The sequence below is a fragment of the Lasioglossum baleicum genome, chromosome 10 (assembly GCF_051020765.1).
Source record: "Lasioglossum baleicum chromosome 10, iyLasBale1, whole genome shotgun sequence".
Taxonomy (NCBI): Eukaryota; Metazoa; Arthropoda; class Insecta; order Hymenoptera; family Halictidae; genus Lasioglossum; species Lasioglossum baleicum.
The window spans coordinates 6525763-6551512 of NC_134938.1; the positions used below are offsets into that span (position 1 = coordinate 6525763).

General features: G+C 42.6%; 1 protein-coding gene across 3 annotated transcripts in view; it reads left to right on the forward strand.

The window, feature by feature from the left end:
• Nlg-4 (neuroligin 4) overlaps positions 1 to 25750 on the forward strand; it is a 511553-nt gene that overhangs the window by 61596 nt on the left and 424207 nt on the right. Inside the window, exon 1 of one of the 3 annotated variants that reach the window (XM_076431569.1) lies at positions 1039 to 16296. The exons of the other annotated variants lie outside the window; for them this stretch is intronic. The gene's annotated coding sequence lies outside the window, so the exon portion shown is untranslated. Of the gene's footprint in view, positions 1 to 1038; positions 16297 to 25750 lie in introns of those variants that run through there. 3 annotated transcript variants of the gene reach the window in all.

Below are 25750 nucleotides of genomic sequence, written 5' to 3' on the forward strand. Positions count from 1 at the left end.
CGTGACCGCAGTCGAACGAAGAACGCGGAACACTAACAAACCGCCGAGCTAAGCCCCCTAAACTCGACAGTGTTGTTCCGATCAGTAGAACAGTCCGCGGTATGTCAGCCACGTGTGAACGCGTGCGACGTCCCAGCAGAATGAATTATACCTGACCGGTCCTCTCTCCTTCCATGGTGGTTCGCGGCGAGCCTCTGCTCTACCCATAAACCATTCACGGTGTTCCGGTGGCACCAATGGATAATGCTACGGATCGGGTCGGGTCGGACCGGTCCGGGCCGTGTCGGTCCACAGATAACGCTCGGTTCGCGTGTGCGCGTCGACCGTTCAACGATCGATCGATCAATCAACGTTAAACGTTCGTCAAACGGCGCCGTTTGTGCGGCAAAATTCATGCGTGCGTCCGTGCGTGTGCGTATGTGTGAGCGCGCAAGCGAACAGGTGATCCGCGCCTCGGGCTTAATGATTCGACGGAACACGGCCAGTGTGCATCCTCCTTGGTCGATCAAGGGAAATTCGAGCACGGAATTGGATTGCAGGGCTCGGCGTGAAATCGCTGCACCCGCTCCTCCAACCTTGCTCCCCACCTCCCCCCTCCCGGCAAACTGTGGAATTACTGAGAGTATCCGGACGGATCACCAGGATCCTCCAAGAAATTTCTGAAAGGAGATTGGAACTCGGGGCTCCACTCGAAACCCCGGATCATAACTGTTGTGCTCCGAAAACCGTACAAATTGAAACGTGTGTGAGAACATTGGAAAGTCTTCACTCAAACCACCCTTAAATGTTTAAACTTTTACCCACCCTACTTTCAGATCGGCCGAAAAATAAATTTAAGTAGTAGTCGGTGTTAGGCAAATTTTATTTTAAATAATAAATAAACGTGTGATTTTAATTGCAAATAATAACTAAACTTTGTATTTAAATAAATTATTATTTCCTATTTGCAAATAAAAGATTATTTATTATTTGGATCGAGGTCGAAATCAAATAAATAGTTTTTGGTCTTCTCTTATTTCTTGTATTTTGTATATAAGTACAATGTATACTAATAATTGGAATTGTATTTGTAAATAACAATTAACTTTATAATTTTAAATAATTCATTTAGACTTTTGCTGAACTAATAAGTAACTTGTTATTTAAATTTTTATTTTAATAATTATTTATTTAGATAAAGTTATTTATTGCCCATCACTGGTAGTAGTTTCATTCCCAGATCTGTAGTGGATCACTCGGAAAAATTTGTTCATGCTTTTGTAGCATTTTCTGCTACTAGCATTCACTGTTTCTTTGTCAAATTATTATTCGAGAAAATTTAATTAGAAACGAGAATTTCAGTAAATATCAACAACGTATTCACACCGCACGATATGAAATTGAAGGAGTTCATTTTGCGTTGAAATATTGTAACTATTAAAACTATATTTACCATGGTTGCGATGGCTTCTCTTTTATAAATTTTAAACAGCAGTGGAACATATAGAGAGGCAATTAATTTCCGGAATATTATGCCGCGCAATGTCCAATTACAATTTGCATAAAATTGATTCGCCTCTCTTCGCGCAGAATGCGAAATTATTATTACAAAAAAACGTTGGATGTTCGTCTCAGTTAACTCGTTCAGTCAGCCGAACGAGATTTTCGGCATAGTTTGGATAACGTGGCGGGATATTTAATTAGGGTTGCGGTTAAGTCGCGGGTTTAGTCAAATCTTCGTAACCGCCTCAAGCCCTTGGAAACTCGATGCGTACATTAATTAGCTGCGATTTTGTCCACTTGAAACTCTGCCAGAAATATTCCAAGAAGTTTCACAAATGACTAAGTGACAGTACATTTAATTAAAATACATTGACGGACAATTGACACTTATACTTGAAGGAAATGCATGAAAAATTTCTTGAAAATGAAAACGGTGATACAGTAATTCTTCAATCGGTGTCCTGGGTCGCCTGTGAAATCGAAGTAAAAGAAAAATAATGAAAAATAAAGAAGATTAAATATTGGTGTTACATTGTGGTGACGGACGGGCCTTTAAACTGTGCTGGCGACGGCGACACGCTTCGGCCACGCGATCCTATTTCATTCTGTCCTTCTCTATGTTCGGCTCGTCGATTGAAGTCTCGGCGCTGTCGGCGCAGTCATAAAAAAATAGCGTCTACTACACCACCGACGTCCGTTCAGAACACGGCTGTTGGACATCGATTGAAGAATTACTGTACTGCGTAATTAGCTGAATATTTCCTTGTAGTTTTCGATGGCGGTGATAAAGGTCGTGTAAACTTGCAGGAAAGAAACGAGCGGGGATAGGCAAACGATCGCGGAGCAGACAACGCGATACCATCGTCGATCGTCGGAAGGAATTTAAGTTTCAAGTTTCCTCGTCAAGAATTCCGGAAACTTTCATAATTACCAAGTTGGCGGGCGAGCGCTCGTAGCCGGTGATCTCGTGGCACGTTTCCCTTTCCATTCGTTTATCAAATGAAGCTAATATCACTCGACTCAAAACACGCGGAACGGTCGATTCGAACACGCTGTGTCGTTCACGTGGAACTCTGTGCGATATTTGCCTAGTTTCCGGGGTTTTCAATCCCGTCAACGAGAAACGCTCCGGAGCGGATAACTGTTTTCCAAGCAACACATAGCCGTTAAATTATTTCGGCTTTATTCGGATCCCTTGTAAACTACGAAAACGACGAGCAGCCTCCGGGCTCGCAGCTCGGACCGCATTAACGAGTTCATTAAACGGACATTAAAGTATCTCCGTGCGGGAGAAGAGCCAATGGAACTTGTTCAATTATTCTAATGTATACGTATATACTCGATCCTCGGAAGCTCTTACAGTCCTAACGACCGCAGGGACAACTTTCCCTCCGGTTTGCACTCGCTCGCATTGACAAACCGTGCGTCGAATGTAAAGAGATACGTCGTCGGAAATCGAGGGAAACAGTCTGCGAACTGCGTCCGATCACGTCGTTAACTAATACAAATAAACAGCATTCGACCATTTGTTCCTCGGTTTAAACAATTCTCAAACGTATCCATTCGTTACATTTGAATTGGAATTATCAATCAGCCGTTCGAAGTCCAAAACGATTGACCACTTTTCAAAAGACAATACTTTGCACCATGGCGTTTAAGGAACAGCACATTCGACACTGTATTCTCTTTGCATTTGAGTCAAAGAAAAATGCTGCCGAGGCTACGAAAATGATTTGTTCCGCGTCAGATGAAAATGCTATAACCTATAAAACATGCGAGATGTGGTTCCAAAGGTTTCGTAGCGGAAATTTTGATCTCGGTGACGAAGAACGCAGTGGAATGCCGAAAGAAGTGCAGGATGAGGAATTACAACTATTGAATGAAAATCCTCGTCAAACATAACAGAAACTTGCTGGGGAACTTGATGTGACTCAACAAGCAATTTCCGTTCGTGTATTCTATGCTCAAAAGGCACCGAACTTATTTGTACACCTAATATATTATTTATAAAATGGCTAATAATTTGAGTGGGGACTTACCTGTTATTCTTATAAAGTAATGTAGAATAGTCGCTTTTACTGTACAGCACGGCCAGATTAGGGGAACTTCGAATTGAAGGGAACACAGTCATCCCTCTCTGCCGTTACTGACGCACCGCACCGCGAATTGGGTTCTCACAAACGTCACGTGACCGTCTCAGAAGCAAGGGAGTGCTCGCCGCCGGGGAGTGGGGACTGAATTTGTAGAAGGGGAAGGGTAGAGTGGGAGGCAAGTCTTAATCTGACACTGTATCAGAAGCCAGTCTTTCTAACCGGTCCGGTTGTTCGAGATGTTAATTTCTACGAATCTAATTTTCATAGCATCAACCGTTCCCGATAAGAACGTCGAGGCTCTACGGTGAACCGCAAATCGTCCGACTTTTCTCGCCTGCTTAAGTCGGTCTGTCCGTTTTCGCTTCGCGAAGAAGCGAAAGAACGAGATTTCCCTAGGAAACAGGGGGGGGGCGACCGCGAAGCACCGTCGGGGGTGGCACTCCCCCGGCCACGGAAAAACTCACGCTAACGACCGTCCTGCCTAACGATTCCTCTTTCTTGCACGCGTCCGGGGACGATCCGCGGACCGGAAACGCAGGGAAGGACTTTTAATCGAGACAGTTTCCTCGCCGCTAATGACGCTCCTCCTGGTCAATGGCTCTTAATCAATGCAAATGGACGGTCGACGATTTAAATCGCGCCGGAGTCGCGATATGATACACAGATCTTGTCCCGCCGATCTCCTCGGCCACTTCTGATCTGCGAGCTATACTTAATGCAAAATTAAAAGTGTCTACATTACTTCATAACAATAACGTGCATGTGTCTGCACCCGAAGAAATAAAGTTGATTACATCGTGGATGCATCTTCTTCAATTATTTTAGTCTTTGTATTGTTTGAAATTACATACGATTTTTCTCACGAATGCATCAAATACACCTTTCTGCAAATCAAATTCACCGTTTTGCTAATTCATCTTATGAGTCATTCGGCATACAACACAATGCGAGCGAAAGATATTTAATTACAAAATTGTTTTCGCTGACGTAATAGGTTCATTGTTCCGTTCTATTAATTCAGAAGGAGGTACACAATTCTTTAGCGGGAATAATAACAGTGAACAGAGGCTAAATGCACTATATATTATAATTGGATGCGATGTATTATAGAAGTGTTTCATTGCCCAAAACATGCTCCCGAGTTTAGAATAGTTGCCCGGTAGTACATACATTATAATGCCTTTAATAATTCGTTGTGGTCTCGTAGCAATTGTGGCTGCCTTGTATACGGCCAGTGCCGACTAATACGAGCTGGTAACATATTTCGGTTACCCCGCAAGATGGGGAAAGAGATTCCGAGGGACCGCGAGAAGGGTTCAAAAGTTAAGATAAATTTTTCATCGTTCATTCTCTCTGAACAATGATCGCCTAGCGGTTTAGAATAAGTGTCATAAAAATCGACACATTACTATTCCATACTGTATACTGTCTATCAAAGACTGAAGTACTTATAGTGTCCCTCAAAATACCCGGGCAATCAGAGAGAAACGCCTAGAGGTTTAGGACAAGTGTCACAAAAATGACCGTATCCGCAAAATTGATTTAAAACGGTGACTTCCAGCTTCTAAGCCGATAGAAATCGAGAACTATTTCCTGAGCAACAACTAACGCGTGTCAGAAAACAACCCGAAAACACGATCCGAGGCTCGGGAAAGCATAGCCGGGTAGGTTCGCCGACACATATTGGACTTGATCTCGGATATATCCGCCGCAATCGGTGGCTGGCGAAGACCCGCGTTGCCGCGGCAAACTCCCCGAACTCTCCGCTTTCATTTGCGCGGCAAAGGAGACTTGCAAATGAGCCCGATGGGATGCTCTTAAAATGAATTAGCGAGGCTGGCACGGCGCGGCGTTGCCGCCACCGTTGCGATTACTTTCTTACGCGGCTGGAAACTTCGTCGAGCCCGGCGAAGCGCGCGGCGTGACGCTCGCGCGTCCTCTCTCCGCGTGAATACGTAATGGGCCTCGCAATTTACGGCCGTTCGACGTTATCTTCCATGCATGTACATTATGCACGAATCGCGAACGTTCGCCTAGCCCCAACCCTCTTGCTTGCTTACCGTTCGAACCATCTATCCGCCGTCCTCTCTTGCATCTTCTTCGGTTATCTCCCGCGGCGATGAATTCCCTTCGGAAGACCCGACGTGACTCCGTTCGCTCACTCCGACGACGACCCACTTTAAATTTAACCCTCGTTTCAGTTGCGCTCGGTCGCCGCCCATTTCCGCGATCGCCGACCAGGAATCTCATTGTTGCATCCCCTCCTCCTCCTCCTCCTACTCCTCCTCTCCTCGCCCGGATCCTCCTTCGGGGAATGAAAGCCGAGGGAAGCGGTAACGAGCAAGCATTGAGCCGGCCGCGACCGCCTTCTTTCAAAGAACGAACCCCGACCAGAGACTCCGCGCCGAAGACAAACCACCTCCGAACCCGTCTTGATTCGAGAATTACGGGAGACCGACGCGACGATATCGATGTTTCGTCGGGCCAATGCATGCCTCCGCCGAACAACTTACCCCGGATTTCTTTGATTAAAAGCGCCGCGAACCACCGCCGATTCACTCGATCCCTGTAATCCGTCCGGGGAAATAAGAGTTTCGTTGGGAACTCGTTGCTGTGGAGTTTTAGCTTGCTGATGAAACGTCCGGCTAGCAATTTTAACCGAACATTACTTTTCGGTGGGTAAAATTTAGTGGTTGAAGTGGTGGGAAACTTGTGAGTTTCAGTGATCTTGATTAGGTTCCGGAACCGCCAGAAACTTTAAAGGGAATTGTTGTTTAGTGGAGAGGCGGTAGCACGATTTTACCAAAGTAAGCACCACTTAATTTTGTGTTATTTCTTTTCAATATATCTTATATCCCCGTATGATAAATCTTATATCCATGTATAATAAATCTGTAGATTGTAATAGTACGAAATCTGACACTTCGCATGCAACGGTATTTCTAGCGAGGCGCGAGCGTAAGTAGTATAGGTCGGTGTATCGGTAGACAATAAGGGAAGTGCGGTCTTCCGGCGCGACGGAACCAGCGGAGTTCGACTGAATGGCAGATCGTTAGAGGATATATTTTTATATAACGTGATCTGCGGAGAATCAGTCTGCCGGAGAGAAATATTCCCGGTGTGTCGCGATGAACCTTAAGGAGAGAGATTCTTTTCGAAGTTGTCCTGGTGGTTCGGAGCTCCTTGACGATCGTTATGGAGAAATTCCAATTTTCTGGGTCGTTGGGTTTGATGAACAATTTCTCGTATATGGGGTCAGTGTACCGTGGAGTGTTTTCAAATGAATATTAACAGAGAGAGAAAGAGAGAAAGACTTTAATTAATCATTTTTACCAGCTATCTGAAGTTTCTTTCTACCATATACTTGCCTCTGCTATATGAATTATACTGTACGTTCAGCGGGTGCAAAATTATAATCAAAATAAAATTTTAATTACAAGAGAAATATTCCGGGTGACGAAGTTAGGTGGCGCATACCGCAAAAAATTTAATGTTCGTTATAAATTGTTTTTTGAACACCGCTCCTTTGTCCTCTTTATTTCGACACGAATGTACCCGAGCTGTGAATTTCAGTTTAAACATATTTTGAGCCTCCACGTTAAACAATTTGACAACCGCTTTACACGTTGACAAATTTTTCAAATACAGAAATTACACAATATAGAAAAGTACGAAAATGTAACTCGGTACATGCATATGCTTTTATATTCTGGTAAAGAGTGTAATTTTTTTTATTTCCCCATTTTGTTATAACACTGTTCTTTAAACGATTTATGTTTCGAAATTGTTGCCCATTGTTGTAAAGTGCTCTTGCAAGTCTCCCTGCCAATTTTTAACTTTAACAACATCGCGTGATCGTGTGCTGGCTTTGCAGAACCCTTATTTTCTTATCAAAAACATTTCTGTACTACATGAAGAGAACACTTGAGACCTGTACTTCCTTCAAGACTTTTGTTCTTCGCGATCAGTGTTATAGGACGTAATAAAAAATGTTTGACCTTGAAAAATGGTCAAAGTCAATTTATCAACAAGCTCTTTATCGATCCAGAGAAACATCTGTGGTCCAGATAAGAGTTCGCCAAATTTTAATCATGCTGACACATCCCATGGCGAGCAAACGCGTCCGACACGCCGCACAGTGTGACCTTTCGTCCAAATCGGAGATAAAATCAAAGAACTTTCGATAGAAATGAGGTAGAGCGATGAAGTTTTTTTAAAATTAAAGCTGAAACTTGGCAGAATATGGGAAAAATGGGGAGATTATGGTACGAACGTTTTTTGACCTTGAGAAAATTCGGTAAACATGTAGAATTTCAAGAAATCGATTTTGCAATATCCTGAGGTCGTAGACAAATTTTGAGACCAGATTTGAAATCAGCGTGAAAAAATGTACAGGAAATGATGCGTAGCATGTTAAAAAAAAAATTTTTCCGCACGTGGTACTGAAAAAACTGCAATTTTCTTGAAGTTGTGAAAGTTTAACGAATTTTCTCAAGGTTATAAAACGTTCTTACCATAATCTCCCTATTTTTCCCATATTCTGCCATGTTTCAACTTCAATTTTTAAAAAATTTCATCGCTCTATCTCATTTCTATCGAAAGTTCTTTGATTTTGTCTCCGATTTGGACGAAAGGTCCCACTATGCGCCGTAAGTCCCTCGCACACATTACGGTTTTATTTTTAGATTAACGCTCGAGGTCTCTCTCTCTCTCTCCGAGCGAAATAAAAAAGCAACAAAGACGCCTTTGTCGAAACGCCTCCGCATTCCGGCCCCGACCCTGCCCGCGTCGAAGCTCAGAATAATTCCAGCCCCCGACGGCTGTATTTGCGTCGTAATTACAGCCGGCCGTGTTTACACACAGCTCGAAACCGACACGCGCAAGCACCCACGCCTTCCTGCGCCTCTCCCTTTCCCATGTAAAGACAATCGGCGTTCCGTTTCGACTGGTTCGACTTACAGGGGCGAGATTTTCAAAGCGTCAAGCGCGAGAGAGCCCGGGCTCGTGGAACTCGGTCGCGATTAATGAACCCGGTCTTGATGCAACGACACTCCTGTCCCCCCCCTCTCTCTCACTCACTCTCATCCCCTCCATCGAAGCGCGTGCCTTTGTCGAGGGTGGAATCTATCGCGAGACTGTGTAATCTGGCATCGATTAGGTGGATATAGTCGATAAAACGAGCGCCACTAATCGACGCGAGCCTGTCTTCTTTCACGCTTTTCGCTTTGGTGCTCGTTGTCGCCGGCTCGCGACAGAAGCACCGCCGCAGATTGATTAAATTGCAATCTTGTGTGCGATGCACATGCATGCATCCCACAGTTTTTATCAGGGTACGCGATATGGGATGGCATCCCTTAGCTGCTTTGATTGAAGATATTAAGATCCCGCCTCTGCGTGGGTTATAGTCGTGCATCCTCGAGGGCCAATCAGGTACACTGTCGAACAATGCGGTAATTAAGCTCGAAATATCAGCCTCAGGCGTGCAGGAAATGCATGCTTGTTCGAAAGTAGCACACGCTCTGAGGCTCTTTCCCTTAGGGAATCTATATTCTTCATTTGTTTTTACGCTTGTCGCCTTGATGATCTCTGACGACCTTGAATCACTGCGTCGTTGGAATTGTCTCTACAGTCGTAGGAGTTCAGAAATATTTGGTTGCATTAAGAACAATTATGTTGGTCTTCAATTCTTGTAAGCACCCCCACCTTTGTCGAATAGCTTACTTCAGGCAGCTGATTAAAGTAGACGTGTTTGCTTTGGTAAGAAATAAAATCAATTGCAAAATTTGCCACCGAACAAACAGACAAACAAACAAACAAGAAAGCCAGCTAATAAAAACGTGGTGAAATGGAGAACTTGAAATATCGAGCAGTCATGGAATATTTATATTAAAAAGGATTAAGGAGATAGGAGACAGTGCTCTTTTATATGCATTGGTAAAAAGATAGGTTGCTCTATTTAAACATGGTCGTACAGACATTAATGATGATCCACGTTCAGGACGTCGAAGAACTGCAACCACTTCAGAAATGATTGATCATGTCCATGATTTGGTTTTGGAAGATGGCCGATTAACTGTCGTTGAACTGAGGCCACATGCATCTCAACTGTATCAGTTCATGAGATCTTAACTAATGTATTGTAGGTAAGTAGGTAATTTTCTGTGAAATTGAAGAGAAATTGACAGGGGTGTGCGAGATCCCGGTCGGGACGGGAATTTTTCTCGGGATCGGGATGGAATCCCGAAAATTCTCGCGAATTCCGGATAGTTTACGGATCCCGAAACCATTCGGGATTCCCAAGAATTTTGGGATTAAAAAATGTTCAGGATTCCTGAAAATATCTGTGATTCCCGACATTTTCAAGTTTCTCCATACTTCCAATAATTACAAGAATCCGAAAGTCATTGTGTGCTCGAAGATTACATATCTTATTAGTCGGGAATGTTTATGTTAGTAATATTGTAAAAAGATCTACTTTCCTTATTCTATTGTCTCCGTACATTGTCAGGAATCCTGAACATATTTGGGATCCCGTATATTCTCAGGAATCCCGAATCTTCGCGGGATCCCGCACATACTCGGAAATCCCGAAAATTCTCGGGAATCACGGATATTTTACGGGAATCCCGAAAATTCTCGGGAATCACGGATATTTTACGGGAATCCCGAAAATTCTCGGGAATCTCGCACACCCCTGGAAATTGAACAACGCGAGTGAGCGACAGTTTTATTTCGAATAATTATTTGAGTGAGTGTTATCAGCTGAATGTATAGTAGGGTTTTTCATAAACGTGGAGACAACAGTTGATGATTGTCTCGAATGTCGGGGGAGATTGAATTGTCTTTCCGGTTAATCGTAAAGATGATAACTTGGTGAGCAGCGGAGTTCCGTTGTTTGCGGTCGCGAGACAGAAGTTTCGACAGCTAGGTGACCAAACCAGTTGTGGAACGAGCGCCAGACGACATTAATCCCCCGAAGGACCACGATTTTCCATTCGAACGGGTACGGTTCGTCAGGTTCGGTTCACACGGCTAACCTCGGTTTAAGGGGTATTCGTGGAGAAAATGATGTTGAAATGAATAATGAAACAGGGTTGGTCGCTTGGCAACGAGCTGCTCAAAAAATACCAGTTTGTTCGGGGGAAAATTTCCGAAGCTGGCACGCGCGGCACTCTTGGCTCCGAGGCTCGCCTTAAATAAAGGAATTCTCTGGCATACTTGACGAAAGGGGGCATCCCCTGCATGCATAACATGATGAATAACTTCGAGACTGGCTTGTCAACACGTCGGATCCACTGGTGCGTGGATTTTCGGTCTACACCGTGCAACGAACAGCTTTTGTTTCCGTACGAACTGCGCGCGACGACGCATTTCAATCATTCCAACGACTTCGTCGCCGATAAATAATGCACCGTGCGTTTACGTGTTTCTCGAAAAATTATGTTCCTCTCTTCCTTTGTAACAAGAACATTCCTCGTACAGGCTCTTCCATCGAGAAGTGTTATTTTAAATTATAATTATTAAATTAAACTCTAATCTTGGAACATCGTCGGTAACCCGGTCTTTCTATACTCTCCATCTTTTTCATTTGTCGATTAGAGACTCTAAGGTACACAATAGTACATTGGAGTAACTGGAGTACATTGTCGGTCATAATAGATGTCCACTCCACTCCAATTACTCCTGACCGATAACATTCGGGTTATCGAGACGCGGTGGACAGCTATTGTGAACATCTCTGTACTGTGGACTTCTTTTCATAAACAGACTATAACCGGCTCTTATTGTTTTGGTTTGATAGCAGCAAGCTGTTCACCAGGGACCATAACTGTTACCGAGCGAAACAGAAAAATCTATGATAGGAATGTGTAATTTGAAGAATATTTTCAGGGTGGTCCAGTAAAAATGGGCACTTTTTTAGGGTAATAATTCTTTTTGCAGCTGGAGAATTTTCGGAGATTTCTAGGTCACCTTCAGGTTTTTAAATAGTTCTACATTTTCTATGTAAAAAATTATTGAATTGTGTACTTCGAGAAATAATTATTCAGCTCGCCACGATCTCCCCAACTATAAAATTCACGTACTTTAACGCTTCGACATCGGTGGCCGGTGGCTTGAAGAAATCAAAATCGAGACTCGCAGTATTAAAAACGCGGTAACGGGTCAACTTTCGCTGTAGCCGGTCGTTAACTGTGGTGCGGAGACGGAAGCTTAATTCCAGCATGCCCATTTTGGTTCGCGCGGGGTCGAAATTTAATTCCAGCACGAGTTCCTCCGGTTTATCCGCGGCCCCCGAAATTATATCGGGTCTGATATACGAGTAGGAAGTCGCTGAAGGGGTGGTAGTCGGGCTGGGTGCGGTTAAAGTTGGCGACGTTCGCGAACAATGGGTGCTGGAAGTTTTTCAGGAAGACGGAATGTAGGTTAACTCGGACTTTCACCGCGACAATAAACTCGCGGCAATAAGTCGCGAGATTAAAGCCGGTGCGCGCCACTTCCGGTAGTCGCGACGGGAACGGGCTCGCGCTATAGTTGTAACGATCCGAAACTTATCCGCGTGGGTCGAAATTAAAGTAACGCCCGCACTTTTATCCCGGTGGCGACGACGTTTACAGCTGCCGAAATGTGATGCTAACTTTCGATCGTAAAAAAAAAGATACGGGCACCGCTAAAATCGCGGCGGCGTCGCGACGCTCTCAGAAATCGATCGAGCGCTCCACTGTTTGAAGAAGTTCGATGGGACCGTAAGAACTTGCGCCACGTTTTCCGCCTTAACTTTATTAACCTCGCAAGTATGGTTCTGACGATTTCATGGCAGTCGTTAGATTCGCTCGAGTCCCCTTACATGACAACTTTCTTCAACGTACTTTTACTTTGCTGAGATCGACGTTGACCTCGTTGGATCTGATGGAAAATTGAAAACTGATGAATTGGATCCTACGATATTAGAAAACAAAATAGGCATGTGGTATTATAACTGTAGAATTCTATGCAAAATAAAAATTGTTCAAGTCAGAAGAACGTAGTACTTGTCCGACTAATAAATGTCCTATTCCACTTGTAACGTATCCAATGTTTTCGCAAGGCCAATCTTGTCGTGTGGTATATATATTTATATTAATTAATAAAAAATATTCAGGTTGTTTGGTTCAATCTTAATAACGTTTCTAAAGGGTGTCCACTTAGTTCTGACCTTGACTGTAACAGTAATTTTGAAAACGGATTCGTACTAGAAAATTAGAAAGCAAATTTCTCAAACTTTCATGCAAAACTAAAATTGTCCAAGTCACTTGTATAACGGTTTAATTTTGCCATTTAAAATCTGATATTTCACTCGGAACAACCTAGTTCTCGTCTGACTATTAAACGCCCTACTCCACTTGTGGCGTATCCAATGTTTTCACGACGCCAATCTTATCGTGGAAAATTTATATTAATTAATAAACAAATGGTTTCCAAAGGGTGTCCACTTACTTCTGCCCCGTAATTCTTTTCCTAACACGGATTGGTATGCAATTGTATAGTGTCTCGAGTGTTGCGGAGTGTACCGGCGGATGAACGAATCGCACCGGGAAGTAATCGATAATCGCCGCTAAAAGCCAGCCGCCAAAACGCGGAAAGGAGTAAATCTCGTTAACAGGGACGAGCAGGGTTATGTGGGCGTGCAAGGGTGGAGCGACGAGGTTCCCGTTCGCACGGAATTTCAGGCGAAAAAAAATACGAGAGACCGTAGCCAGCGAATTGCCGTGGAGCGAGGCAGGACCGCCGACTAATCAAACGAGGACAACGGTCGCATCCTGCGCCCAGTCAAACAGGGGTGGGGGGTTGATTCGGGACTTACGCAGAGGCGCGACGACATGCACGAAACGGAGACCGGGATAAAAAAAAAACAAAATTGTTTTTCCGGAGGACGGTCCAGAACGAAAAACAAGAAAAAAGGTACACGCAGTCGGGCGTGTCTGTACGTTCGAGCTGCCAAAGGCCCAACCCCCATTGATTAGCAGCGACGGACTACAAAGTGGCTGTTTTTTGTCGAACATCGTCCCCGAGCGAAATCAAAGTCAAGTCCCGTCGATCCGCATCTTCAAAGGATCTGGATTCCTTCTGATCGAGACGCGGCAACCCTCTATTCCGGACACGAACGCGCGACGTTTTGCGCGCTCGAAAGCGTGAAAACAGGGGTTCGCTCGATCGTTAGCGCCGACGACCCTCATCTTTCGAGCTTTCCCGGTGGGTTGCAAAGCGGTTGAATACTATTCGACAGTGTTTTCACCCCGTTCTATAACACCGAGGCGGCGTACACGATGCACGCAAAGTGTCGCACCCTCTCGAACGCGTATCGTCCTGAATTTACACTTTTTACCATTTTTTTTTACAATTCTACTAAGCATGTATTTGTTGGAAAAAGTTTGTACATTAGTACGGTGATAATTTGAAGGATTCTCAAAATAGCGACAAAATTATTTTACATACTTTACTCACATTTTGAATTTAATGGGACACTGTTTAGGTAAATAATTTATAATGAAACAATTTAAGGTTGGAAAATTTGGTTACACGAATAACTAACATAATTTACACCGTTCAGAAATGCTTATATTACAGTGAACGCTAATTTTGCGTTATTTATCATATACCATGGTTTAATCTCCATTATTATATCATTTACGAGGGTTAATCTCCCGTTAAGCAGAATATATGGAAATAATAAATTGGAGCGCTGTATAGCCAGCAAACAGAATGGGACGACCTGTGGTTCGACAAGTGAAATAGGTCGCTTCATAGTCAGACGTTTACTAGGTAATGTATAAAAAAAAATTAACAACATACAGTCGACACTGTAGCCAAATGAAATGATACGAATTTGACTGAATTGTGTCACGTGTCAAGCGGAGCCGCGCGAGATAGTGAGTTTCCTAGGCGCCCGGGTCCCGGCAAACTGATCTTCACGTCGGCGTCGGCCGCAAATCCAGTTTTATCTTCCGCGAGCGCGAGAATCACCATTGCGGCCGGCGTGCAAATAGATGACGTGAACCGAGAATCAAAAGCCGTGGAGGCCAAATTACCACGAACACTAGCCGAGTCGATCGGGCCGCGCATAAACGGTTGTGTATCCGAAACCTCAACGCCCGCGAATACCAGCTCGTTTCTCACTCTCTCGCGACCGCGCCTTTGTTCTCCTGTGTGCGTAAGCGCGACCGCTGATTCGTCAGAGTACTCGCCGCCGGATAAACCATCACTTTTTCAAGGGACAAACGATCGCGGGCATCACCGATCGATCGCATCCGCCATCCCTTTGATAATTCATCGCCCATCTCCACCGGAGTAACATTTCGGTAGAAAAGGTTGATTCCGAAGGTTGACTGCAAATTTTGCAAATAAAATTCACCCTTTTACAAGTACAATTCACGATTTTATGGAACCCACAACCTCTCAGACTACTCAAAAAGAACGTTAGGTTGATTTAAGTACCCTCATCCGGGCTGCTAAAATTTCAGCTTTCTAAGTCCAAGGGTTTAGCCTGGGCGTTGATCAGTGAGTGACTGAATGAATCATCACTGCATTTTTATATATAGAGAAGATAAAAACAGTATTTGATTTTTATATATAAATTGACATTTTCATTAACATTTCATTAACATTTTTAGCAATTTGACATTTAATATTTTGAACGATATTGAGCACGCTGTGCACACAGGCATGTCTAGAACTAAATAGTGACGAAATGAAAAATATTTGAATATTCACGCCTTGAATATCAACGCTGTAATAATATGATACAAAGATTTAGAGGAAGCAATATTCTTATGAAAACATTTTCTATGTGCGTGAATGTTTCTAAATGGAAAAAGCATTTGTACCATGAATGAAATTCTGTCTAAAAATTTAAAAAATTAAGGACCTTCATACGTCCTTATCTGTAATACAACGTCTAACGATTTTTTCAATTTGGTCGATTCGAAATTGACACAATACCTCATACAAAAACTGAAATGTTTAATAATGGATTAGATACCAACATATCAAATAATAACTGTTTCCTTATGTCGATCGTATATTGTTGTTAAAAACGATATTTTTAGTGATTTCGGCGCACTGGTTCGAACAAGTATTAAAAATAAACAATTGTTTTTTCTAAACAATTCCTTATACATCTTCATAATTTTGCTTCAATCGACACATACACACAAATGGTGTGTATAATATAATTAAATTGAATGTTAATTAACAAATACCATATTTTATGATGGTAAGAGAGCAGTGAAAAGAGGACTATATTGACTGTGTTTGCTTTTGAATTTTGTGAAATATGTCGTCACGGTACATTGGTGCATCATTACCAAATACATTGCCATAGCATCAACACGTGTTTCATTAAAATTCAGAATATGAAATATTACTTTATATTGTACTAACCAAGTAAGTAGCATTTATTCCACGTAGTTGAAATCCACATAAATTTAAAATTTTGCATCAATTACTACTTTACAGACGCAATTCTTTAAAGATTTCTTGAAAATGATCTAAAAGAAGATCGAAACGTTGAAATAGAGATTTTGTGAAAATTTGTAAACACTGTTTATTTTTAATACTTGATCGAACCAGTGCGCCGAAATCACTAAAAATATTGTTTTTAATATCAAATAATATTTTAAATAATGGTACTATCGTTTAAGGGATGATGAACGGGTCTTGAGGCCATCGCTAGGGTCGGCAACAGGTAAAACAACGGCGGGGGGGGGGCGAAACGAAACGGTAATATTTTCTATCTCGGAAACGCATTCGTCGGTGTAGCCGTTGTGCATGTCCCGACGAATTGCGGAAAAAAGTCAGTTCGATAGTGTCGTCGGGTGGCCGCGTCTCGTGACAACGCGGCCATTAAACTGGCTCGGCGCGGCGCGGCTGCAAAGACGAATCGGCTGTTAATTCTTTATTAATCTCGGAGCTGGTTCGTTTCCCGGGAAACAGTGTCGTAGTACGCGTGTGTAGGTCTGGGTGCGTTGGTGTAGGCGCGAGCAAAGGCACATTAGTCACGCGGAACGAAACATTTATCGGGTACACATTCGCCAGAGCCGCGGCGGCAATAAAAATGTCCCCTGCATCGGCGCTCTGCTGGCTGCGCTCGCGGTCAGAGTGCACTAAACTGTACGTGCACTTAAAAGTGCCGGCTGAGAGGGAGCAAAAAGGCAGCGGCCACGGAACAGTCAAGGGAGAGAAGGGCAGGAAGGACGAGAGATACAGAGAGATATACGCCGAGGGAGGAAGGGGGTAGGAGAGGAAGAGGGGGGGGGGGAAAGGCTGGAAAGCTCTCAGCACAAAAAAGTGGGATAAATTGGGGCAACTGCTCGTAACGTTCCGCACGCTGCACATCCTATCGACAAAGTGTAGATGCCTCGTACCAGGGTCGGGTAATGTTGCAACGCATCCCACCACCCCTTGCAACGGTGTGCGTTCCTGTTTTCCACGCGAGATTAAACCCTCTCAAACGGGAGGTGTAGGGGTGGGAGGGTAGTTCCGTTTTCCGTGGGACGGGGGGAAAGTCGTTTCGAATATTACCATGAAGACGGTCATTAGAGACGGCCGCGCGCAATTCTTTGCACGTTTAATTCACGCCGTTGCGTCAGCGTGCGGACGCTTGACACCCCCCTCGGCCACTATCGATCAGAAAATAATAGAGCGTTCGCTCTCTCCCTCTCTCGCTGGCTGTCGATTAACGTAGCCGAACGCCGGCCATTAACAGCGGCAATTTCGACGAGTATTAAGTGTTTATAGATCCTGCGTCGACCTTTATCGCGGCCGGGTAATAAATATAAATCGACCATCCGAACGGTGTAACGCCGGAGGTGGCGAACGCTCTTTGCAATTTTTATGGAAAGTAATTCTTTTTCCGGTGCACAATTTCCGATCCGAAACATGCTCGTATGGACGGTCTGGTTTCATTAAAGAAACCGTCATTGAAAATACTGAGCGCGGACACGAACGAAACTGCACGCTGGGTTATTTCGGAAAATTGTTTCAACGGGATTACGCAATTCGCTATTAGCCGTAAATAGGTTTCGCACGGAACGATAGCTCGATTGAACGTTGACGGAACAACTGGCGTTCATATGTAAATATACGGTGTGCTACCACTCCTCTCCATCGCCGTCTGTGTGGTATATAATGGACAATACACGGTGAGAAAATTTCATTTAGTTTCGAGGTTTAACGATACGAATTCGAACCGATCACACGCCGCCAGTCATTTGTCTTTAATTTCCGTTTTACGACGCCGACGCTTGCCTATTCCAACTCCACACAAACCCATAAAATTTATGCTGATGGAGGGACGCAACGCGCGGCCCGCAATTCCACAGAAGCTCATTGGAATCCCGCCACGGCTACTAAACCAAACGCGGAGATCGATCCTCCTTTACGTGTTGCCCGTGTGTCACCGATGCCGAGCAAGTAGTACGAGTCAACGTATCGAACGCCGCTATAAAGGGAACAGCCGTACGTATCTTCCCCTCTGACGTGTTGAATGCAGAAATTACATTGCACCGGCGAACCAGAGAAACGGAAAAATGCTCCCAGAATAGCTTTATATTTATTAAAAATGAATTGAATTGATTATAAATTGTCGTAGGTTGCTCTTAGAAATAAACTTGGTAGGAGAGGTTCATCTTCCTTTGTAAAAGTTTCCTTTTCTGAACATAAGCAATCAAGTAGTACGAGTAAATGAATCAAACGACGCTAAAGGGAACAGTCGACAAAATGATTCCAGAATATTTTTATATTTATTACAAAATGAATTGAATTGATTATGCATTGTCGTAGGTTGCTCTTAGAAATAAACTTGGTAGGAGAGGTTCATCTTCCTTTGTAAAAGTTTCCTTTTACTGAACATATGCAATCAAGTAGTACGAGTAAATGAATCAAACGACGCTATAGAGAACAATCGACAAAATGCTTCCAGAATAATTTTATACTTACTAAAAATGAATTGAATTGATTATAAATTATCGTAGGTTGCTCTTAGACACAATCTAAAATAGTAGTACAGGTTCATCTCCCTTCACAAGAGTTTTAGTTTACTGAACATATGCAATCAAGTAGTACCAGTAAATGAATCATACGACGCTAAAGGAAACAGTCGAAAAAATGATTCCAGAATATTTTTATATTTATTACAAAATGAATTGAATTGATTATAAATTGTCGTAGGTTGCTCTTAGAAATAAACTTGGTAGGAGAGATTCATCTTCCTTTGTAAGAGTTTCCTTTTACTGAACATATGCAATCAAGTAGTACGAGTCAGTGAATCGAACGACGCTATAGAGAACAGTCGTACCTTCACTTCTGATGTTCTGAAGCAGAAATTGTACTGGAAATGAAAGTAAGGAAAAAGTGCAGGGCTTTATGCTTGAGAATATTTTTATATTTTCATGGTCCCTGCTATTTTCGAATGATAATATTGATTTATGGTAGCTTATCCACTCTTAGAAATAATCTGAAATGGTGCTTCTCTTTCCTTTACAAATGTTTTCATTTTCCGAGCAGATCCGATCAAGTAGTACGAGTCAATGTATCGAACGTTGTTAAAGGAAACAGCGTATATTTTTATCTTGTGCACTAAATGCAGAAATTGCATTGGATGCCGGATAAAAGAGAGGAGAAGGTACAAAGCTTTGTACCGGAGAATATTTTCACTTGAGCAACCCTGTCACGTTTTCAGAATAAAATTGATTATTAAATATATTTTAAGTTCCGTGTATTCTTACGTGCCGCGCAAGTAGTACTAGTCAACGTATGGTACGTCACTGTGAATAATTTGTTATATATTTCACCTGTGCCTAGAAATGTTGTGAAAAATTTACGAATACGTATTATTTCTCGCTGAAATTTGAGTGGCAGCTGGTAATTAAAAACGTGCCGAACATTGTAGAAATTGTTGGTTCCATCAGCTTTTTCATTTTTCCAGTAATTTTCTGGATATTCTAAACTCTCAATTGCTCAGTTTCTCATTGTTCACTGAATTTTCCGGTTCTGCAATTTCGCCAAAACTTTAATTAATCATTTTCCACTATACCCGAATGAAACAAATAAATACGAAGCAAATGCTATCGTGTTCGGTCTCGTTTTAATTAGAAAATCATAAAAGTTTCACAGAAGAAAAATGATTTGTCACTGGATTATCATAGTCTCGTCTAAGTTGGACGTAAGTCCGCGGTTTCCAACCTTTCCAACTCCAAAATTTTTAATAAAAAATTAATGTTCATACCATAATATCTACAAATAAATAAACTTCACATCGTAACGTAACAGTACAAATTCGGGAATAAATAGGGAGGCGCAGAAAAAAACAAATTTTTTAGGGAGGCGTAGTAGCATAAAGGTTGGAAACCGCTGACGTAAGTGACACTTCGATCCCGAAGTTTTCGCGTACACCGTTGTACACTGTGCTTCCACTTAGTTTCGATGTGCCGCGGTAATGAACGTTCATTATCCTTGCCACGTGTCTCGAGCGTGCCGATTGTATTCGCGCAAATGGTACAAGTCAACGTGTATCGGCAATCGATGGTTCTATTCTAAACGCGCGGTTTAACGTTGCGTCTCTTCAAAGGAGGAATCAGCCGCGGATCTTCATAATTTAGTTCTGTTAACAGTACGCGAGGGTAGAATTAATCAAGTAGATCGTCTGGAAACCCCGGTGATTCCTATTGGATGGCGTTTCGACGAAATGGGGTCGGGTCTCTATCGGAGTGGTAATATCCTCTTTATTCGAGTCAGATCGAGTGTGTCTCGTCAAGTTACAGCGCTTGATATATACTACCCTGCACGCGGATATCCGTTATGCGTGCTATCTGGATGCGCGCGTGCACGGGAACACAGAGGCAGCGGCGTACAATGGTACAAAGTCAATATAATTATGCTTCCGCGTCCCGGCTGGGGTCTCCCCCCAACGTTAATGCAGATCTCGGCAGCACAGACAAAGGATCCGGGATGGAATAATTTAAATGTGCCTGACGCCGCGGCGGACTGATAATAATGTTAATAATAATAACACATGAAATCTAGGCCGAACCGGGGGTCAAAGGGGGTGGAATATGTTTTTGATGGCCGCACCAGAGAGGAGCTTAACTCGGTCAGCTCAGAATTTAAACGGCTTTTAAACTGGCCAATCCCGCAGCGGTCCGTTTTCATTTCCTTCCTTCCTTCCTTCCTTTCTAGCGATCTTCCAGCCCCTAGATACAGGGCGAAAATAAAACAAGAAGACGCGACCCGTTTGCCTTCGACTTTGCTGAATAAGTAGTGTATCGGGTTATTTCGAAAGTCTTGATACTGACAGTGGGATTGAACAAGATGCTTTCCACAGCTTTTTCGTGCTTGCAATGGAAGTTTGGAAGACGTATCTTGTAGGTCCATATAAGTTGCACACATGCTGAAAATTTAATCGAAATCGGTCGATTGGTTCACAAGTTATAGACCACTGAAAAATGGTGACAATTACGGAATAGTAGAATAGAATCGAATAATGTTCTTTGTCAGTGGACTGCGGCGCACAGGTGTAAATATTTCATCCGTTCAGACGCATTCGATCCGAGCCGATTTTTCCAGTTTTGACGTAATCAAGTTGTCCCGGTTGACTGGCTCGTCCCGCATTAATGCAATCCACCCCCCGGAACGATACCGTTAAAATCACCCGGACCGCGAAATCGGTTTGGATACGGTTTGGATCTCTCGTGAAAACATTTCAAGAGCATATCAGACCGGGAGACAGCGACACCATAAAACGAGGTGATCGGGTTAGGCCGCGGAAAGGCGGGGGAGGGAACGGGGAGGTGCGGTGGGTTGCAAGCGATTTAAATGCTTAACATGTAAATCCCCGCAGCGGGCGCGACGCTATTTCAGCCGGCGTTAATGTTTGACCGCGATATTACCAGGGACAAAACAGAGGGCCAATCCGAACGAGCCGCGTTTCTGCCGGAATATAAATTAGCCCCGACCGCGACGAGTCACCCGTACGCCTGCACGTCATCCGCCCCTGTCGGATTATATGCGAATATCTTACCCGTATACTGAATATCAGGTGGAACGGGGCAGGTGGGGGGAATTCGGCTCAATAGAAATTCTTCCCCCGGCTGCTTGGAAATTGCCGTAATATTTTTTCTCGGTGACGTTTAAATTGGAGGCCTGTCGTGAGGGGTTGGCCTCGCGCTGGGGTGGCTCCGATGTCGATAACGAGGGCACGATCATTAAACCTGCTTGATCGATGAAAAACATTCGAGTCAATGCGCTGTGAATCAATATAAATAAAATGCAGTAACGTGCGGTATATCAACTATCCACTGTTCCAGCATAATTTTATAACATCTCTACAGTAATTGTGCGAATTCAATTTACGTCAATAACAACGTATTTTCGATTTGCCTTCGACATTTGTTGTACTTCCTGGAATTCCACTGTCGCAGATAATTATAAATTACACAGGGTGTCTCAATTAAGTGATTTGTCATTTGGTGACGTCACTGCCACCGATATAGCTGTTGTTTTCGCTTCCATCAATAACGCCGACGTCCCCCATTAAATTCGATACCATTTGTCGGTACCTTACGTGTCTGACTTGCAACGACCTTTTCTACTTGCAGGAACACTGACGCCGAACACTGGTCCACGCGCTCGATCTAGCTGTTCATTAATATTTCAGCACTATTTGAAAGTTTAAAGGTATAGTAATTTAGGTCGTTGGATTCGTTTTGATATCAGCTACAATATTATGAAGTCAAAAATACATAATGACATTTAAAAATTCAAGGTGACTTTAATTATTTACGCATTAAAAATTTCTTTTTTAATTTTTTCGATTGAAATTTGTAGACTGCTGAATGTTGATTAAGTTTTGTTTAAAACATTTTTTTCTCAGATTATCGGAAGTGTTTGATAAATCAGGTTCAGGTTTTGATAATCAATCATTTTTGAAGTAATTGATTTTGTAAACATAATTAAAAATATTTTATTCAAAACTGTGCGAAGAACATAATAGTAATTATAAAAAACAAAAATATAATTTTTATTGTATAAACAACAATAACAATTGACATTATATTATATTATATTGACAAATCACTATTGTCATCACTTTCTTCGTCAACATCTTTCAATATTAATTGTTCGACTACATCATCAAAATGCCAGAGTCTCTTTAAACAATAATAACTTGTGTACCGGAACCGAGCGGGATGTGATTCTTGCACGATTTCATAGAGAAAAGAACGATGATAATAATGCACTTTGATACAATGAGGGCCCATGGGGGACTCGAAAGATATCCTTTACCAAAGATTGAAAACTTTGAAGATTCTCTTTAGTTTATTGAGCATATTGTTATTTCAATAAATTATAAATATTAAATCTTAGAGTACGAGAGATATACTCTAAATACAGACAAATACTATTCATTTGCAACAAAAATGGACACATAATATTAAACAGGTTCTCCAAGAAAAGAGATAATTTTTCGGTGGCAAATAGGATTCATAAAATGTTGATTTTTAAATGCTTGTTCTGATCACAATTTTTAATAAATCTCATTAATTTCGTCGTTTTCGAATGTCATGAACATTTAGGAAGCAATATACATTCAATAAACATCGATTTGGGCAAGTTACTTTTTTACCAAATGAACAGCTAGATCGAACGCGTGGACCAGTGTGCGCCGTGTGCTCTAACTATTCGTAACCGTAGCAATTTTCAGGCAGCTCGTTCCGCCGGTCCCATCGACTGGTGGAAATCCATTTATCCGACGGGAAAATGTTTTCCGAGACGATATTCGGGCGTCTTATTCATTCTTAGACGTTCGCTGCGGTAATTTTACGCTCGGCGCAATATCTCGGATTTAATTAGCCACTCGAGTGAGAACGGAAACAAGTCGCCCCCCGTCCCCCTGCTCCGCGGATCTGCAACTGATGTAAACATAATTGCACACCGGCCTTACGGATTTCCGAGTCTTACGTCTTCTCCTGGCCGTGCGATGAATGCCGAAAGAATTCAGTAGAGTAGAACTCAGCAGGTCGGACCGTTTTCTTCCACTTTCCATTGAAATCATGATCGATTCCCTCGGACGTTGCGAGATGATTGAAGCTGCGAAGCTTCGCCGCGATCATCTTAACACCGCGCCTCATTAAACGCGGGGCTGTTCTATAGTGACATTTTCATACTTTATTAAAAACAATTAATAACGTTTTAATCATAAATTTCATCGAGTACACTTGTTCTCTCGCTATCCCACTGCAATTGTAAAATGAATCTACGGTAATTTCTTTCGAGGTTACAACCGTGCGACGACCACAATTCTTTTCATCTTCACTTAACGACGCTATCATTTTGATCGTTAGAGTAAAGCAATTTCGTTCTAGTATAGTCCGACATTAGTTTCATTGTCGAGGTTAGGTCTCATCCTCTATGCAGACACATAACTCTTCCACGTTGGCGAACATCCGGGCTACAATTGTACTCGAAATGTATAATGACCTACAGGACTGGCAAGGTAATCATAATCCTCCCTGATTACGAACAAGTACGAAGTGATTCAAAATGTTAGTGCTTAATTCTCTCTCTCTCTCTGTCTTTGTAGAAATTCATTACCGCGATTTACAGTCGTTTGTTCTCGTGACGCCTGAACCGAGTGCGTGATATTCACTGTTCATTAATTGTATTGCAACTATTAGGTGTACAAATTCGTTCGTGGCCCCTGCAATTATTATTCGTAACTTCTATATCCAAATTTTTTGGAACCGTCAATTACATAAAACAATTTAAGCACCGGAAACAAAGTAAAATTAGATTACGCATTGAAAAGTACGTCATACTAATTTAAAAAACGGAGTTGACCTTTACATGACCTCTATTTATCGACCTCTAAAATAACTATTAACATGGAATTGTGCTAATTAAATGATGGATATTTATACAGGGTGTCTCAGCTGAGGGAGGCCACCTAAATATCTCCTTTATTTTTAATAGCACAAAAGATATTTATGGCATAATTTAAATGGTATCGAAGGAGGAATATCATAGAAGAACAATTTCTTCTGTCCGGTTATTTTCATAGTTTTGTCAAGGAAAACTTTTTTTTAATTTCATCTTATAGCGGCTGAAAAAATACATTTGAATATGCTTAAGTCATTAACAAGATGGACTGAAAAAAAGTTTGTTTTACCGATAAAAAAATAACGGACTTTGAAAAAACTATGAAAAAATAACCGGACAAATAAAAATTGTTCTCCTATGATATTCGTCCATCGATACTATTTAAATTATAGAATTATGCTAATGGAATTACGACACACTCTTTTTACACAAAGACGGCACAACTACAATAAAACGGTTAACTACTTGCTGGGGTGAAGGGGACGAAGAATAAGAGAATGTTTGCGGGGGGAATAGTCTTCCGCTGCGCGTTCGAGGATGGAAATAAAGAAATAAAGAACGGTTTTGCAACGGGGTGGAAGGTTCAGCAAATCTCTCGCCTAAAATCAGGACGCAAACATGCCACGAGGGGAAGATACGCAAAGTGGCAACCGCTCTACGCGAAAGGTCCTCCCTTCCGCCACCAATTCACTTTCCAACGGTGTTATCATTCCGCGCGCGCGACCGCCATGGCACTCGCGGCGCTCTCTTTATTTATTTTACGAGACCGGCATGCGAGAGCAACGACAACGCGGCAAAAATTGTCTGCCGCGGCTGCGAGCAGCCCACGGTACACCCACAGTTCACCCTCGGCAATATCGTTTCGACATTAAGGAAGCGATTCGCGCGGCCTCCAATTTCTCCTCCCATTTGCGGCCCATTTCCCTGCAGACCTTCTTCCCCGCTTTTACACAGGGTCATAGAGAAAGGAAACCATTTAACCCTCATCCCGCAATTTCACCAGCTTACCCCGCCTCGCCAAATTGACGCGGACCACATTTTCCTCGCAGATTAAAAATTTCTTCGGGGATGCTGGGGGGCACAGCGAGTGCGAAAAGTATTTCAACCCTACAGAAATTGTCGATATTCGAACAATTATAATTTTAAGACACGTACAGTGGCTCAAGGTCGTTGAAGGTTAACTGCGATGACCTTCCTATCTTGTTTGTATGTGAACCAGTGTTCCTTGAATATGTCAATTCGAGAGTAATACGAACATTAATCAA